The sequence below is a fragment of the Coffea arabica genome, chromosome 3c (genome assembly GCF_036785885.1).
Source record: "Coffea arabica cultivar ET-39 chromosome 3c, Coffea Arabica ET-39 HiFi, whole genome shotgun sequence".
Taxonomy (NCBI): Eukaryota; Viridiplantae; Streptophyta; class Magnoliopsida; order Gentianales; family Rubiaceae; genus Coffea; species Coffea arabica.
Window position 1 is genome coordinate 10,664,607 of NC_092314.1, and position 6,000 is coordinate 10,670,606.

Consider the following 6,000-nt stretch of genomic DNA (forward strand, 5'->3'; position numbering starts at 1 on the left):
TCGAATCGATCAAACTAGCCAGTCCGGTCCGATTTTCAAAACAATGGTTCTTTCCCTTATCTTGCATTAACACTTTTTCCTAGTTTAACATGTATGGTTCAATTGCAAGGCAAACTGGTCCTACGTAACCGTCAAATACGGTGTACTCAAATATGGAGAAAAATGAAGCAATATTTTTCAGGAAGAAGGTGTAGGAACTCAAGTCATTATTTGGTGTCAAAATTATCAAATTTGGCATTTGGGATAAACTAGTTATATACAGTGCCACATAACCAGTGCGCATCAGAAACACACACACTTAATAAAAGTACTCCTCAAGTTCTTTTGGTAAATGTCGAATTTGACAGAGCTTTTGCCGGGAAACATATGTACGTTCTACTTCATTGATTTTTTTTTTTGATAAAATAGAATAAAAAGAAATATAAATTGAAAACTTACAATGTGAACATCCTAAGCCAATTTTCTTGACAAACAGCATATGAAGCCTTTTGTTGTCTCAAATGCGATTGCGACCTTCTAATTTCATTTATATTGCTGTCCTATCTTGGCATTGCAAGAAGTCAAAACTTGCTGCTTCACTGCTTAAACCGCTGCTTGTCTTATTAGCTATCATTCATTAATGCATTCACGAAGACTTCACCGTGATGAATGCTCTAACAAACATTCATTTGTCGAGAGGGTCATGATCCATTAACTAAGATTGCGAATTCAAGAACTAGATATCCTAAATTTTTTCTTTGGATGAATTTTTTGTACACTAATAGTGTACATATTATCAGTTTTGGATGACTGATAATTATGTAAAATTTATCTTTAAAATCCAATTTTTGCACATGTATCATAAATTTAATAGTGATTATGTATATAATATCAGTGTATATAAAATTTACCTTTTTTTTTGTTTCTTAAATTTCACACCTCTCGTTTTTTTTTTGTTAAAAAGAATGAGCATCAATTTGTAATGATTTACCACATTCTCAATCCATTATGCCTTTTTTTTTTGTGCGTAATACCCCCATAATCTGATAATCACGTCGGATCCTAATTAATCTAAAGTCAAACAGTCGGATCCCTTTTGAAAGTGATTCTTCTAACGTTATTTTCTCCATTCATAAAAGTGTTGGGGTTGTTCTTGATTCATTATTGCAATCGATTATAGACTATGATGTTGAAAAACTAGTTTTTGTGACTCTTTTTATTACTTTTATATCCTGATTATAGATTTGGTAGCTAAAATCTATATTACTCAAATAGTAGTTTTTACTGATACTAATTATTTTTTATAATCAATTTCTATAATCAAATTTTATAAAATCTAAAGCAATTGAAAAAGCAAGACCTTAATAGGTATCGAGTTCATTGTCACTTGGCTCAACAACAATGAGTGAACAAAGTTTTCGTCAAAGAGACGTTTTCCAGAAAATGAGCATCTTTTGAAGCATGTACCACTCGCTCTTTGATGCACTAAGATGGGCTTTCCGCCATACAACAATGTTTTCGTCAAAGAGACGTTTTTCAGAAAATGAGCATCTTTTGGGGTCCGTTTGTTTCGGGTGAAAATATTTTCCTAATTTCCCGTGTTTGGTTGCACAAAAGTTACTGAAAACATTTTTCTATGTAAAATATTTTCACTCATCTTATGGAAAACAACTTCCTTTCCAAACTTACTGAAGTTGTTTTCCGAAATGCATGTATCCCACCTGTAGTATGTTCCAAACTTACTGAAAACATCTTGTAGTATGTTCTTTTATTTTTTTTAGTGTAAACAGGAGGACTCGAACTGATAGGTTGCAATTTTATCATTTATTGTATTATTAATTTTTCCTATTACCTGACCTAATGTGGATTAATTGCTAGATTCTACTCACTTTTGATATTTTACATTTATTTCAGGGAGTAGAACGAAAATATAATAACAGGTGCTAATTTGGCAAGAAAAGAGTTCAGATGATAGAGTTTGTCCTAGGGGCATTTTTGGAACAACAAAACATGAGCCCTTGTTGGGCAAATTGGGCCGAAGTCTTCATTTTCCCGCACAGGAGCCGCCGCAAGGGCACTACTTTATATAGAAAACTTGCGCAGGAAAAAAGGGGGGCTTCTTCCTCTCGTGCGGCGGACGCCGCACAGTAGCAGTAGACATTAGATAGGAATTATGAGAATTGCAGAGGAAGAGCACTGACTCTCTTCTTAGTCTTTTCATCTTGTAGCTAGCTTCACTTTTTGACTTTTGCTTTTCATCCTTAGTAGTTTTCTTCTCGTTTGACTAGACAATTAGAAAGAATTGGATCAATTGCTGTATCTCGCTTTTCTCATCGATTGAAGCGACTTGAACTCTCCCAATATCAGTGATAATGGCCGCAGCTCTGGCTTCAATTTCTTGCGGGTTTTGTTCATCAAATATGAACTAATTTTGCTCTGTCTAGTCAAGAAACAACGGAGGCTTTGGGGTGCCTAAAAATTGTGAGATCGATTTAATTTAATCTTTCCCTTTTATTTATTGGTATTCGCATATTCCTTGTTTGCTATGCTTATGGTTGTTTAATTAATTGATTGTCTTGGATCCGGATAATTAATTGATTTGGCAACCTATTGTCAATTGGGGCATTGAATCCGTAATTGTTTAATTGTCTCAAAATAGTGATAACTGGCATGATTGGGTTTGTGTCAGGGGAATACGCGGGCTAATCTAAAATAACCCTGGTAGTGTGTTATTTGATTAGAATAGGGCTCCTCTAATACGTAAGGCAATTGGGGAATTAAATTCTATGGGCGTACCTAGGATTATTTTTCAATTAGAGCAGTGATTAACGGGCGTTGACAGGTGCCGAACCTGTACAATAATAAATACCTACTCGAGAAAAATACAGATTTTGTATATAGCGGTGAGTAGGGTCGAATCCACAGGGACTGGGGATAATTCGTTTCTTCTAAAATCCAAAGTGTGGGGGGTTTTTGGATCAAATACTAACTAAATAATTTAACTTCAGAAAATAATTAAGTAAAAGAAATAACTAAGAGAAACTCTAGCCAAGGGTATACTTCAGAAATGGTTCATGCACTGATCATTGATGCAAAAATAATTCCAACATTTAGTAATAGATTAGTTACAGTTGTCATGCATGCGATAAACAACCAACCCTTCCTTAATTTATCGATAGCTAAGGTACGACCGTTAGCTATTTCTCTAACCCAAAAAATAACCTTAGGTACGACCGTAGGATTTAATTTCTAGATTGCATTAATAATTAGAAAGACCCAATCCTAACCAACAAACACGCTACGAGGGTTTGTTTAAATTAGATCATATGCTCCCCTGACATAAACCCAATTACGCCAGTTGCTACTGAGGTAGAGATAACGAACAATTACGGATTCAATTACCCCTATTTAGCAAAAATAGCCTATATGAATAATTAATTATTGCGCACTAATCAATCATACACAAGGCCATAGCAATTAAAATCAAGGAACATACAAATACCAATAAATGAAGAAAATAATTAAAACAGATTCGATGTCACAGTAGTTGTCGAACCAAATCGTCAGTTGTCCCCTTGACTAGAAAAGCTTAACCACGCCTCATGAGAAAATCTCCCCGTTGGGGAATATTGTCGAACACCTGGCGTGTGTCAGAGGCCAGTCCAAAGAAAAGAAACTAGAACTAAAACTAAAAAACTAAAACTAAAGCCCTAGATGTCTTTTGCTTCTGTACGTTGTCCCCTTTTAAAGCAACAAAAGAAAGATGACTAAAAGCTATCTAGGTGGTCCCCACACATGTGGACAAAGCCTCCAAAGTACTTCTTTCTCCAAGTCTCTCTACGTAACTTCTTTTGAAGAGCCCAAATGACTAAATGCCTTTCACTAGCTTGTGGTCCCCACCAATTCAAGGGCCCAAGAATTGAAGCCCTTGAAAGTCTCCATATTTTCCATAAAGTCCCTCCTTTTGATAGTTTTCTACTTCATTCCTGAAATTAAGTCCAGATACCAAATATGAGTAAATATTAACAATTAAGCAATATTTGGCAAGGATAAAAAGGGAGATTAATAATAAAATAAACCAACAATTAACATCCTATCAGGCGTACCTTGATCACCGACACAGTAAGGAGGGGTTGACTGCCATCGCTTGTTTGGTAGTTATAACCTATTTATTAGTAAATAATTGGAATTGCCTTTGCTTATCGATGATCAATTGGGTGAACCATTGGTGAAGTTATTTCTTGGCTAGATCCTTAATTATCACTCATTAGATTTTAGTAACTTGTTATTTAATTTCTAGTTGGCTATTTTATTTTTTTACTTTTAATTGAATTGTTTAAATTGTCACTCCTGATATAAAACACCCCCTTTGTCACTGTGAATTTGGAAAGGAACAATTACTCCCAGTCCCTGTGGATTCGACCCTGCTTACTGCTATCTACAGAAATTAACTTTAGTTTGAGCAGGTTTTATTATTGCACAGGCTTCGACAACCTGTCACGAACCCAAGACCTCTTCCTTACACTCCCTCCCCCGTATCATCTAACCCAACTCTCCCCCTAGTATATTCAAAATAAAAAAAAAAACCTCATCCTGCTCATCCTATGCTAGTAATTAATTATGTATAATAGGGACATTCTTTTCTAGAGAAACTTGCAGCAGTGAGAGTGCAAGATATATGTCACAATAAGCATTGTATGTGATTGATATTTGACACTAAATGGCCAGCAATTTGTTTATTGCTTAAGGAGATATTTTTTATTCATATATACATTTCTCCAAGATTTTTTAAAGTTAAACAATGAGATAAATTTTTTTATTTTGCATGGGAAGAAGTACGTAGTTATAATGTGTAGAAAGTAAAGATAGAGATAAAAGTGAAAATATTTCAAAAGTTAAACAAACACCAGAAAAATGAAGTAAGAAAATATTTTCAATAAGCTAACCAAACACCTGAAAATGATGAAAGGGAAATGATTTTCATGAAAAATTACTTCCACGAAAAATATTTTTCCAAGAAAAACATTTTACTTCCAACCAAACAGACCCTTGAAGCATGTACTACTCGCTCTTTGATGCACTAAGATGGGCTTTCCGCCATACAATACCTCAGGACACGATTGAGTCATTTTACCCACACAGCTAGCATGCCAGCAGAACTTAATGATAGACCTGCTTGGCCTACCGCCATACAATAACTTATTTTGTCTCCGTGCCTCGCGTCGGCATAAACTATGCAAATCAGTGGTCAAAGCTGTCAGTATCGTTAGGAATGAGTTTGCGGTTTCGAGCGTAGCTGCAAGTCAAAGTTTTGGGTGTCAAACCATTCTCATAAATTGCAGAAAATGACCTCTCAACGGCATAGTGACTTTAGTGCATTGAGGGCTTAATCCGTATTTGTCGAATACTGCTATTTTTACTCTTTTCCAATCAAATTACCCGTGGAAAATAATTCCAAGTCTCAATAGGATGTCTATGCCCAAAGCCAAAGGAAATTTGGGAGGATCGGAATGGATTTAAAAATTATGGGATTTAAGATCAATGATGCCCGGTTAAATATAAGAATGGCTGGGTAATGATCGGGAATCCTAGGACCCAACTTATTTGCTCTCTATACCATTTTCTTTTTTTTTTTTTGTCTTTTGTTTAGCTCTCTCTCTATCTTTTTTCCTTTTATTTTCATTTCTTAGAAAATCATTAACGAAATATGTTGAAGCTTCTTATTAAGGGCTACTTGTGAACATAAGAAATATCAAAGAAGGATTTGAAAATCAAACGTTCAATAACCTAAAAACATGAAAAGTTTCAGTTTTAAGTCTAAACAAGAAACAATGGTAGCCATTAGAATAAAGTTTCAAAGTTTAATTTTCTTTTTCACATTTCGGTGGGGACCTTCTCTTCTGTTTTCTATAACGTGTAAAACAACTTGTGCGTTTTTTAGTCGGAATACTAAACTTGGGCAAGTGTCAGTGTCCTACAATCAATTCAATGGCTGAATTCCAAGGACACTTGGATAATTGA